General features: G+C 40.8%; 1 long non-coding RNA gene across 1 annotated transcript in view; it reads right to left on the reverse strand.

Annotated features, from left to right (window-relative positions):
- The window catches only part of LOC115054397 (uncharacterized), a 137,886-nt gene extending 124,252 nt beyond the window's left edge, over positions 1-13,634 (reverse strand). Inside the window, exon 1 of the long non-coding RNA XR_003841596.1 lies at positions 13,516-13,634. This is a non-coding gene — a long non-coding RNA (uncharacterized LOC115054397). The remainder of the gene's footprint in view (positions 1-13,515) is intronic.
- Between the last annotated feature and the right edge of the window lie 225 nt (positions 13,635-13,859).

Raw genomic sequence — 13,859 nt, forward strand, 5'->3', positions numbered from 1 at the left:
TATTCTGTGAGAGGATATGAAATACTGACATTTTTACTGTGGTTTAGTTTATTGAATGTGTGTTAAAATGATCTTTTGCATCCTGCCTCATAAGCCCCAGTGAGTCTGTGCACAGCCAACAGACTACTCAGGACTGTTTGCAAAGTGAGAGAAATTGATTGAGAATTCCTGGATCTGGCTCTCAGACTGGATACATCCCAAAATTTAATGGATTCTTCCATGGCTCATGCCCAATACTTCCACTAAGACATTTCCATATATCACTGGCCTGCAAATGGTCGCAGTATGTTAGGTGTAATAATGCTGACAAATAAACAACAACAAAACCAACAAAATGGCATGAGGGGAAGACATAACTGCCTTGGCAGAGGTAAGATAGTGATATTTGACGGCCAAAGTGCCTATTTGGATATTTGAAATGAAATGAAATCCATAATCCATTTCCCCTGCGTGAAAACTGTATATTTTGCGAGAGCAGCCTAATTGTAACTGAAAACAAAATGTTCTGTTTCACCTGCAACTCAGCAGTTAAAACAAAAAGCCTCAGAATGGATACTTGCTGTTGAAGACGCTGAAAAAAAAAAAAAAAAAAAAATCCCAACTACCTTCAGCAGCTCAAACGTCTCGATATCATACTTAAAATGTCAACATGGCGTGATATTCATCAAGTGTTCATATTTTGCCGTAATGCGGACTGTCAGACCTGACTGATCTGTCAAACTGCTGTGAATCCCACCATCTGACTGAAAAAATAAAACATAATGCAAATGAAACACGAAAAAGGCATCCAGTAGGATTAGAGCATAGATACTGTATGCTCGGCACATGTGCACAAATAAAACATGTAGAAGTACCATCTGTCTAGGTTGCAAAATTAAAATTACACAAACAGACACACACACACACAGATTAAGCTGAACCTTGTACATGTGGAGTCCCACTGAGCAGCCTACGAGAGACGTCCAACCGCTTGTGTTGCCGAGCAGCTGTGCAGAGCCATCGCACGCACCCGAGCTGACCAGGTCATCCCCGCTGAAGACGAAACACGCACTGACCTTTCCCACCGACTCAGTACAACATTGTCACTGGAGTTTGGCGGCTAACAAATTCTGCTCTGCGTGACGGGGGCCGTGCCCTGAGCACAGCCAAAGATGACACCACCGGCCGTTAGACCAGAACAGCAGCAATCACACTGACGGTCAATGTCTTCACGCGACACGGGCGCGTTTAAAGGTCATCAATCAGGAGCTCCTGGCAAGAGCTGAACACAGAATCACCGCCTTACTATATCAACCCCAAGGTTCGACTGCTGCATCTCAGCGGCAGAGAATTTGTTTCAATTTACTGATTCTACAGATAAATGGACATCTGACATCACTATTGTTCCACAAACAATCCCTTCTCCATAATGTGCAGTACTGTCATGAAAATTTATGTCACACAGGCTGAATTATTAACGTATTACTCCCCCCGCCATCTCCTCCCCTGGTTCTGCCCGAGGTTTCTGCCTCTTAAAGGAAGTTTTTCTCTGCCACTATTGCCACTGTTTGCTCTTGGGATATGTTGGGCCTCTTTAACAACTCCATAAGGAGTTTGGTCTAGATCTGCTCTGTGTAAAGTGCCTGTTATGATGTGGGGCTATAGAAAAGATTTTCATTTGATTTTAAATGAGTGGTGAACACTTGCTTACCCCTGACCGTGCTTGAATACTTCTTACTTTCCCGTAATATAATGTGTTTTAAAATGTTTAACGTGCCCGATGTATTTGACTTGACCATTATTTATAACTCTGACGGCTGTGGAGGAACATCGTCACTGATTTCTGATTGAAATTAAAGGTGAACTATGAGCTGAAACTCACTTTAAAGTTCTATAAAACCACACCGTGTCCAGACTTCACTGGTAATCATCGAGAGTCAGCCCATTCTTGCAGTCACATCGTTTTGAAACATTTTCGATGTCGTTATGCCGAGACGGCCTGCTGCTGCAAAATATCTGTACTGGCACTCACGAAAATCCAACCATCTCCCATGTTCAGTGAAAATCACAGACTTTACCAGGAGACATGGCTCCAGAAATAAATATTTCACTCTGACTGAGATCCTAGCATAGAACGTGTGAAATGTTGCCCTGTCAACATTTTCCCTTTTTGTGTGCCATCTTGGAACACGTTCATTTCTCCGCCATGCAGAATTTAATTTCCCAGCTATTTCACTCCCCTGTGGGTCTTTCATAATGTACAGATTACTTTAATGTCGCTATGTTGCTGGGTTGAAGCTAATTCTGAGTGACGGCGGCATTTTTAAAGTCACTGCCATTTTTTTTTTTTTTCTGCTTCTGACATACTGGACAAAATAAAGGTTGAATATGTTTACTTGTATTTTTACTTTAGATCAAGTCATTTTGAAATTAAAAAAAATAAATAAATAAATAAAATGTCAATAGTAGATTCCCGATTCTATTATCAGGCATTTTGTTTGACCTTTTTGTTTTTCTGCCACCTTATTTTTATTGTTTTTTTCTTCCCTGTGTGGAATAAATTAAATGCCGTATTTTAAATACCTAAGAGGTAGAATTTAGATTAAGTAATTCTTACAGTTTGACTGTTCTTCCCCTGAAAAATGTCTGTGCACAGTAGAGTATTTTGTCAAACGCGGTGGAATGCTGTTGTGTTGAAGCGTAATCACCAAAGAGCAGCTGGTTTGAGGTTCTGTCTCTCAAAACAACCACTGCTGGCGCAGTTTGATAACATAAAGATGATTTCTCATTCTGTTCATTTCTAGCATCATATTTTTTATTCATTGAATCCACAGAAGTAGCAATGAGCAATTTCATGATAAGGATGATGAGGATAAGGAAAAAAAAAAAAAAAAAAAAGGTAAATCTCAAACTTCCTGTCAGCTCACGATGAACGGCTTCATCTCCAGTGCATGTGAGTGCTGCCTCTTGCTCTTACCGGTCTGGAGAAAACAAAGTTACTAGTAACTTAAACTAACAGCATGAAAATTGATTGGCAGTGGTAACGTTTCAAAATCATCTGTATTTGTTTGCAGATGCAGATGAAGATGAGGCTGAGGAGGAGGAGGGGGCTCTGACCTGCTCTGGAGTTCATCCTGACGACAGCTTGGATGCTGTGTGTTCTTGTACTGACTGTCAGTGACACCGCAGCGACGCCCTAAAGCATGCCCCGATTTATCATCCATTTTCTTCTGAATGGCTTTATAAATTGTTTTGCACCCTTAACACCAGCGATTGACACCATAAACTTTGGAGCTTACTGAGGTAATATATCATGGAGAAGTGGGGCCGTTCTCCCCCCCTGGACTTCCATACAATTACACTCCATCCGTTTATGTCCTTTTTTTTTTTATATTCAGCCTGTGCTTTGAGGCTGAATGTAATTTCAAGGCCCTTTCGGACCAATAATATCATCTCCCATCACCTTTCGCTGTGGACGTTGGTCTTTGCAGGCTCTTTACATGCACAAAAGGCCAAGGGAAAAGAAAAAGGATATCTACGGGCATTACAGTCACCATTTTGTCAGATCTCCAAATAAATATTGACATGTGCAGTGTTGTCCTCATCTACTTCCTAACCACTCTTGTTGGAACATTATCTGGAAACACTCTTTTTAATCAAAGCCATTTGTGATTATTGATTTGAGTATAATTCAGTTTCTCTCCAGCCCTGGCTGTGACTGGCATCCGGTTTTCCGATGAAAAGTATATTTTGGCAACACCTTCAGGGAATACCTTCAAATCTGGCACAAATTCACAACACAGGTCACAGTGACCTCACACAACACGTTTTTTTGGATTCCTGAATGTGATATCTAAATGTGAGGGGAATTAGTGAGATTTGGCAGAAACATTCACTCAGACGAAGATGAACTGGCGTTATTTTGGTGGGAAAAAGGTCAAAGGTAAAGGAAGCTCCATGCAGGTGAAACTGTGTCCACGTTTCTGGCAACATAGCTGCTCTGTGGAGTCAAACAACTCTAAGGTGATGATTCCAGTTGAATTATGATTGAGATTTTCAGGCTAATCCAACCTTTTTAGCTGCGGTGGTGAACCTTTACCCGTACTGAGGGCAGAAGATTCAGACTCATTTGAAATTAATGACTTGCAGGCGCTTTGCCTCCTGTAGTCACTGTGTGTGAATGAGCAGCAAAAGGCTATTTTTAGTCTTCTTTTTTTTTTTTAGCGATTAGTTCTTTTCCCCACTGGAAACTACAATGTTAGGAGTGTCCATGTCCTGTCGTTTGTTGCACAGAATGTACAATACAATTCGCACAAATTAACTTAGATCCAATGAATTTTCCAAATTTAAAACAAGGATGTTGGCCATAAATTATAGATATGGCTTCAAATCTGCCATGTTTTCTGTTCTAAACATATAAATGAACCACATGAACTCCCCCCCAGCTTTAAATGCATGTGTTTGCAATAAATACATACTTATGTGTTACACACACACACACGCAGTATCTTTGACTGTATGGATGCTTATTAACACTCTGCCATTGACGCTTATAGATTACTGATTGATGTAAACAGTTGATTAAATCAATGTGCTGACAAGGTTCATCCCAGAGAAAGACCCCAATTATTCTGAGCTATAAAAGGCAAAAATATCAGTGGGCGGCATTTTTATGAGCTCATCAATAATTACAGAAGAGTGATTCAATGCGCCTCAGATGTCAAAAATGATCTCAGTCGACAGTCTGAACGACCGTTTCTACTGCTGCTTTTATAACCACCTCTACAGACAATAATAACTCCAATTGCAGTCATTTCCAGTTAATCTGCTCATCGATCATGGCTCTTTTCAACAGCCCAGTATCTGGCCTTATTGGAGGAGAGATAAATGGTCATGACTTAATACAATTCAGTGGCTCATTTAGGCACTTCAGAACCACTCTGCTATTTTTGAACTACCTCCCGAATCTCGAGCCCCTCATATCAATTACATTCTTATTGTGTTCAAAAAGTTTGCAGTCTGAAATTGTAATTATACCTGCTGAAGCAGGATGGGAAAAAAAAAAAAAAAAAAAAAAAGTCTTGCCAGATGAGACATATGCACAGACCTCCCTCAGCTGCCCAGACTTTCAGGAGTACAGGAGAATCCGGCAGCCAAAGAGCAGACGGCCATATGCACAGTAGCCTGCAGGAGGTACAGAAGGTCGCTATGACGGAGCGAGAGAGCGCCAACAGCACTGGCTATGAGGTCAACACATAGATATGACTGAAGCAAAGGGCAAAATGACAGTGCACAGAATTTGGATGGAGTAGACATGGAGGAATAGTGGTTATGACAGCGATGGAGACACAACCAGGTGATAAAAGAAATAACTGGGAAATCCGGTGGGAGTTGCATGAGATGACAAAAAGCTTTTTCATTTTTAAATTGTGAGCCAGCTGATACATGGAGCTCCTGCAGTTTTTATAGCTGACAATGAAAATCTCCCCTTTGAATCGAGCAAACAGACTAACAGCGCTGTGCAGGACGGCCCAAAAAGCCAATTAGATCTCAGCTGCTGAATACAAATACAATGGCCACGATCCAAGCAAGCCCGACTGTTCTGTTGTGAACATCATCTGGTCAGTGTCCCGGGTGGCCGAACTTCCAAGCCTTTGAACCTTAACCCCCCCCCCCCGGATGCCATTTTCAGATACAAGTCAGGAAGTGCATGATATGAGTTAAAAAAAAAAAAAAAAAAAAAAGTAAAATCTAAAATATATTGATTAAGCACCAGGCACAAGTGAGTCCTCCCCTTATACTTATTACTGTATGTTCAATTGCTGGTGCAAATATTGAGAAAATCTCAAGAGAGACAAGGTGTGAATTTGGAAAATAAAAAAAAAATTCAAATTTTTGTTGACATTTCCCTTAATGGTTTCAGCACTATCAGCTGCTCATCGCACAGACCACACAATTGATATGACATTGTAGAAAATTTACGGGGGGGGGGGGGGCAAACACCATAGTAACTGTCACGGAGTCAGGGAAAAGATAACAAAGTAGACTTACATAGAGAGACAGAGAGGGGACAGACAGAAGTGGAGCACAATAATGGGATCGCACCAGCTCCCAAGATCACTTCCCCACCCACACCACATCAGTCATGGCAATTATGTATGTGACCATCAGAGACCGAGTGAAAAAACACCCCTCCATCCTGTTAAATACAAAACTCCCTCCATCTCCACAGGCATGAATTTGCCACATTGTTAAATCTGTTTTGCTCTTCTCACTCAGGAAGTGTCTCACTTGGTGAAAGGTGACATGAGTTGAAAGAGTAATGAGGAAAAGAGAAGCAAATCATGTCCTAAGCGCAGTGTCTCACCTAAATCAGAGTAAAGGAAACGACCAGGGAGTATCTCCTCACACCGCTCATTCCCACTGCAGGCGTTTGCTTTGTTTACAGATAGTTAGAACTCCTCCTCAAGACTTCCTGAGAGCTAACAACGAATTAATGCAGCTCTAACTCCCTGTGTGAGTATCATCAGTCACTAATGATGCGACTGGCAGCATGCGGCGGCTTCACAGGGGTCAGTTACAAGTTACAGGTGTTTTGCTTCTGGTGCGTCTTTTGATCCTAATTTTGTTTTTTTTAATAGTTTCTTTACAAAACTAACAAATCAAATTGAAACCGCTTAAATCATGCAGCACATGCCGCAGCATGTAAGCCAAATCTCCATAATAATGAACAAGAAAAAGCTGAAAATATGTGACTGTTGTTGCTGTAATTTTAATCTTTCCAAATAGACGAAGCAACCAAGAGAATGATTGCCTAATTTGAAATTGCTTCAAATTCAGATTCATCTGGGTCAGATGACAATATCCACAATTTAAGCAAGCTAATATGCATATTTTTTGACAAATGTGTTAAAAGGCCAACACAAGTATTCACTAAGCATCATTCATGCTAACAAACACAAGCCAAGAAAAACCAAATGTTCAGAAGTTGAAGCTGATGAAGCTGCTTTAAAATTACACTGACTCAGATTTCATACTAAAAAAAGAAAAAAAAAAAAAAAAAAAAAAAAAGGAAAATCCAGACATTACAGGAAAGTTATATATTGTGCATTTTGCAAGTCTCATTTAAATCCTCTTCTCTGAGCTGATACGTTTTATTCCATTGGACTTTTCTTGACTTGTCACAACTGCACGAACACATAAAAAATGTTAATTCGCATTAGTTTCTCTCATTTTACTTTCGCTCGAGGCTTGAGCTTTCATTTAAAAAAAAAAAAAAAAAAAAAAAAAACAGAAGGGACGAGCCATATTGAGCTGAAAAACTGGTTGTAAAAAATTTAGTACTACAACTTGTATAAACTGTCTCGACTGGAAAAGAAAGGTGTAGAGCAATAACATTCAGAGTGAAGGTCGGGGGGGGGGGGGGGGGGACGATTTAATGAGGTGTCCTGCAGAGCTAATGTTCTGCTTAAAGCCACAGTGAGCATTTTTACACGGCCATTCATGTTTACTCAGAGAGTCTGGGGTCTCCCTCAGCTGAAGAATACCACAGGAGAGGGAGAGGAGTAAGCAGCGTGGCAAAAGAAACGTTCAAAATGTTATGGAGGCCCCAGAAGAAATAATGACATATATTAAGCTCTTCTCTTTCATACAGGGGCCTCAGACGATTTACTGGGTCCAATTAGCCAAGTCTGCAGGATATTTGAACTGTACAAGTTAGGGATAAGGAAACAGGCAGAGAGGGGGGAGAGTAAGGTGGCAGTGAGGCATTTTATCTTTTTATTAATCAGGGTGCTTCTGTCCTGACTCACACACATTTGAAGAGAAGTTATTGCTGCCGAGTGCTTATTACTGTTCAAACACACCTTAGTCTGACAAAGAAGCCCACTACTAAGGCTCATCAAGTTGCTGATGCTGCATTTCCTCCACTGATCCACCCCCAATACAGAAATCAATCTACCAATGGTTTCTTCACAGTGCTCTATCAGTTGCTAGCATGGCAGAGTGTGCTGGTACTGGGATGGATGGACGTACGGATGGAGTCCATTTTGGGTGAAAATAAAAATCTAATCGTTTTTATATTTCAGCCTAGAGTGAAGTTGGCACTGATATTAAAAGTTACATTCTCACTATTTCTTTATTTGCCCTCACAGATTTAAAATAATAATAAAAAAAAAAAAAGTGAGGTACACAGGGTCAAATTTTGATTGAGAAAGTGTAACACAAGGTTCTAAAAATAAGTTTACTGATATCTGCAGACCAGAAGAAACCATGCGAATAATCCATCAACGAAGGAAGTACTCACTAAATGTTACACTTGCAGATGTTGTGAATATTATTCATGAACAAGATGTGTACCAAGCAGTTTTTCATAAAGACATATTGCTCTCCGTTTGATGTTGTTTCGGTAAAAAAAAAAAAAAAAAAACAGTATCCAAAAATGTCACCTTTTCAAATATGCCCTCTGATCTCATCAATTGATTCAAGGCTCTTAAAGCCAGACGGGAAACTGCCTTCATCGACACTCAGTCAGGTTCAACTGCAGCCCAAACACACATTACACATGCTAAGCTCTTAAAGCCCCGTCAGCTCCCGAATCTTAAGCACATTTTTCCGATCGTGTCAAAGCCGTCTGTTTAATCTTACACGGCGTCCCACAGGGAGCTTTATGGGGAGGGGGGGAAAAAAAAAAAAAAGAAAAAAAAAAAAAACCTTTTGCTGGTCAACTGGACCTCTAAACAGATTTAGTGCATAATGAAGAGATATAATTGTTTAAATCTTTGGATTTGAAGCATTAAAAGCATTCCAATCAAAAAAAAAAAAAATCTAAGTGATTTGCTGTGGGTGCTTTAATCCCTATGAAAGCCAAATGAACAGACATAATCTATTAGGCTGTGACAGGGAGAGGGAACAATACTGAGCTGTTGGCGGTTCAGGACAAATTTATAATGGCCTTGATATATTTAAAAAGCATGGTGGAGCCAACAATGCTGAATTCAGCACCTAATTCTGCTCTCCCTGCAGAGTTATGCAAGGAGGTATTACGCAAAAGTCACAAACACATGCCCGCACACAGAACTGGGCTGATGTGGCCAGCTGTTGACATTGCTGAAGATGTAGGGTCGACATATACAGCGATGCAATTCATGCACAATACAAGCAGGCATGCATGTGTAACTCATGATGCGTGCAGTAATGCGGTTATGAGCCATTCAAGCTAGGAGCTGCGTGTCTGAGCTCTGAGGCTCATCTCCTGTGCACACATGTGGAGGGATTGTTTCAGTTGGCTTTGGTCCACAACATAACTAGACAATATTCCACAATGCTGCAACTGGCAACAAACCTGAGCCTGCATTCATTTCAGCACCACAGTGTCATATAAGAGATGCGGTGCTGTTGTAAAAAGGTTGCATGTTCAACTGTCCTCTCAGGTGTTAAGCAGGAGGACAGCGATTTAACAGCTCACATCTGTATCTTACAAGATGATAGATGTGACACCTTCAACAAATATTCTCAATACTGTCAGTAACAGGTGAGATTAGACTATCGCATTAGGAGTTCACAAGAACACATACAGTTATCCATCGATGTCAATTTTTATTCAAAGTTTAAGATCATTCAGTACAGTAAAAAAAAAAAAAGAAAGACAAAGAAAAAGACATATCACCAAGATGAACTGTTCTTATGAAAACTGTGCAAGGCCTTGTAACCATGAATTTTCTAAAACCTTGTTCTTTCAGTTACTGGCCTGAAAGGAGACAAAAGCAAATGTGTTGTACTGTTGATTTTCAAGAATCTCTATTGTTGCTACAGAATTCAGAGTTACAGTGTGCACAGCACGTTATATACCTTGCCCAAGTTCATCACGGAAGAGAGAGAGAGAAGAAAAGAAAAAAAAAAATAATAAAAGTTTTATTTTGAATTAGCTCTTTATAGTCGGTTGAATGCTGCTACTACGAAGTGTCAGCTCTGTGCTTTAGCAGAAGCGAGTCTCATCACAGAATGTGTGAGAGAAGTTTTGCCGGTGAGAATTTGGTGTCAGAGGGAAAAGCAAAAGGAAAGCCTGCAGTATATTTTAAAAGATCTCAAGCTGACAAGCTAAAGTCGAATGGGATATAACAATAATAATGTGGTGAGCTGCAAGCTTTCTATTCAGCAGGTGAGCGCACAAATCTCTCCTTTTAAAATGTCTGCTGTGGTAGGTCACATGGTGTTTCCTGAGTTTACTAGCTTGTGGGAAATTCTTCTGATTATTATGGCACAATTCTGACACAAAAGTCAGACACAGTGGTCACAAGTGGCTCCGCTGCCAGCATCCAACCTACAGTTTACACTGATGTCATAGAAAAGCTGTTTTTTTTTTTTTAAATGAAGCATATTTAGCTGCACAGTACATTACTGAAAGTACAAATCTGTATATTCACAACCAAACAGGCTTAAACAACTTAAACAGAAAACATACTTTTCCCTGTTGATCACGAACTAAGAACTGCTAGCTTATTTTAGCTTTTTTTTTTTTTTGCATGTGGTTCATCTGTCTGACATTTATTAATGCTTTTCTTTACAGCATGTGCTCTATCGATTCCTTCTCTTGCCTGTCTTATCACATGCCTGCTCCCTGCCAGTGCCTCTTCTAATAACAATCCTGCATGTGCTCTGCGTGCCACTGGATGGGTGATGGTATGGCTCAGTGAGCCTGAAGACATGCAGCTCTGTGCCACTCTCTCAGTCCACTCTGGTTAAAGGATAAATGTTTCAATACAAACACCCTGGGGGACTCGATCTGTCAGCGACATTCTTCTCTGGACCTGACGCATTTGGTTTGACTGAGTGTGCCAAGCACTGTGGCAGCACTATCATATGTTTTTGCATTGTTATCCATCGTTAAGTAATTTTCACCTTGCAGGAGGGTCTACTAAGTGCAAAAAAAAAAAAAACCTTTTCAGAGCAAAGATGGTATAGTGATGAGTCTTTCTTTTGAATTTTGTCGACCTCAGAGATTTCACAGCTATTCAACACTCAAACCCGGAGTACATTTTATAGCAGTCAAATTAATGGTTGTCAGATGTAAAAGGCTTCTTATAGCTGAAAGCCGTGTTAATAAATTGCAGTCTTGTCTTCATCAGCAGAACTGATGCTTACTTTTTCCTCCAGATTCAGAAGCACTGAAAAAACACACAGACGCACACAAACGGATGAAGCAACGCCTTTGCTTTAAACAAAAACAAAAAAGTCAAACTGAGCATCTGCGGCACTTTAAAATACAAAACTAAATTTAGATTGGAAAGGGGTAAAATGATGCTGAAAATTAATATTTATATGACGAAAAGTAGATTCTGGGTGATTCTTACTCATCTTCACTGAATTAGAGCAACAAGCATCATAATATCACTCAGTGAAGGAGGTTGACCCACAGCACCTCAGTAATATTTGACAATTCTCACTGCAACAATGAGGATATTTCTGCCATCAGCATTTTCCAACACTTGTGAGTCTCGCTAGCGTGCTCAGGTTACATTTCTCCAAATGTTTTCACACCAAATCCATGCAGAGTTCCTCTGAAAGCCTCCAGGGACGGATCACACAGCTCATAGCACTGTCGTAGTTTTCTGCGACAGTTCAACCAACCACCATCAATGCAGCCTCCTCTTCTTTGGCCCTAATTTGGTTAGTTGTTGCACGAATTAGCATGTCACTGAGGTCAGCCATACCACGTCATCGCCATCTCAAGCTCCCGTCCTGATCTTGAGCTCTTTCACCTTACAGAGCAAAACAACCGATCACGTCATAAGCAGCAAAGTGGAAAAATTAGAAAGAGAAGCAAAAATAGACATGACAGGTTCTGTGGGTATAATGCAGAGCTCCACTGCAACACACAGATGGAGCTTCTGGAAAGGAAGGATGCCTTATTTACAATGTATGAGGCGTGATTTTTATAATAACAACAACAACAACAACAACAACAACAACCACAAATAGACCCCAGCGTCCTTGCTGGTTCTGTTCATATCTGACTTTTTCTTTCATGTAGCACACTGACGACAGACCCGCACAGACAGCAGACGTGGGCACTCCGCTCCGTCAGTGAGCTCCCAGACCGCTGGCACTCACTCCTACTACACATGACAGCCAGACAAAACTTTTTTTGTTTTTCATAATGCTGTTCTTCATGATATCATCTTTTCAGACCTGCTGGGAGACTTCTGAAATCACTTATCTTATGCCTGCCAGAAGCTAAGTGTGCAAGGGGAGAAGCCAGCATGTGGTAGGTGGAGATATTAGGGTTCACACGTACATGTGCACACACACACACACGCAGACACACACACACGCAGACGCAGACACACGCACACACACACACACACACACACACACACACACAAGGAGCCTTGCTGTCAAACAGCAGCTGCCACAGTGGCTTCCGTGCGTCCGAGTATCGATTCTACAAGTCCCTGAACTCAACTGGAGGACTGAAGACAATCCTTCTGACGGAGGCAGGGGCTCATTAACTCCATGGAGTTACTGAGATTTATGTTCATATTAATCAGGTGGATGTAAAATATTGAGAACCTGAAATATTTTGAGAATTTTAAAAGTGAAAAAAAAAAAAAAAAAAAAAAGGTATCATTATGTAAACATAAAGTTTAGGAATCCATGTTGGCACTTTAGGTAACACTCAGTAAAAATATTCAAACAGACAGTTTACACTGACAACGTACGCAAGTCAAGAATGAACTTACTTGAAGTTAACAAGCACTGAATTATTTGTCATTGAAAATGATTTGAACTTGGTTTAAACTGATAAGGAAACCTAAATAAAAAAAAACTGTGTGAGTTAGAGCTAAGTCCAGTGGGTTTGCTTTTCAGATTGCAGAGAGGAGATCTCCTGCCTCTGTGTTTTGATTTTCCGTACAAATGATCAAATCTTGAAGAGCAGTCAGAGGAAGCGCTCCTGGGAGTTTTCTGAGCCTGTATTTAACCTGCTCCATATTCCAGTCAAAAGATCCACAACAAATCAAACTGTGCAAATTATCTATAAATATAAAGTCATGTAAAGGTGCCAGGGAGTCAGTGTCATCATTTCCCAAAAATCAAGCACACAGCAGAGATTAAAGCAACGACCGAGATGCAAGGATGATAAATTAAATTGTAAACATTCATATCACAGCAGGTTTCTTCTTATGATAGCCAACAGATGAGCATTGAGACAAGACCAGAGAGACATGACAGTATGGATCAGCTGCATACACAGATGAAATGGAGTGAACTGAGCGAATACCAAGTAAACACCACAAATTACAAGCAAAAGAGTTTAAACAATCTTGATCCACGTGACAGTGGCTTCCACATAGAAAATCCCATGAGGTGACAAAAGTTATTTTGGTTTCATTTCAGTTTCTGCAGAGCAAAGGAGAACCTTTCCAGCTGTGGTCAGACCAAGTCCACAGTGTGAAACACACAAAGCAACAACACAAAACCAAGACAGGCAGCAGAGAGCGGCCTGATCAGCTGACCCAGCGTTTGGTGAGTACTCACAGTGAGCTGGTTGCAGGGAGTCTCTGCAGAGGAGGATCCTCCTGGGACGAGTCCTCAAGGGTGCCCACGGTCGACACACACACACACATGCTCCAAACACACGCTTCCTTCTCAAGAGCCACCTGAGCTGAAGGTGCGCAGTAAAGACAACTTTTTCATAGTTTTTGCGCAAATGAGGGGGCGGGGCAGAGGCCGCGTTCGATTTAGCAGCTATCAGGAGGTTTTTTTTATCGTGGAGGTGGGGTGAATAAAAAGTAAGTGATCCCACTGTTTGGGTTAGTTTAGATGAATATTACACACCAGGAAGGTCAAAAAAAAAAAAGTGGTGGAAAAAAGTATTTTAC

The sequence above is a fragment of the Echeneis naucrates genome, chromosome 14 (assembly GCF_900963305.1).
Source record: "Echeneis naucrates chromosome 14, fEcheNa1.1, whole genome shotgun sequence".
Lineage (NCBI taxonomy): Eukaryota > Metazoa > Chordata > Actinopteri > Carangiformes > Echeneidae > Echeneis > Echeneis naucrates.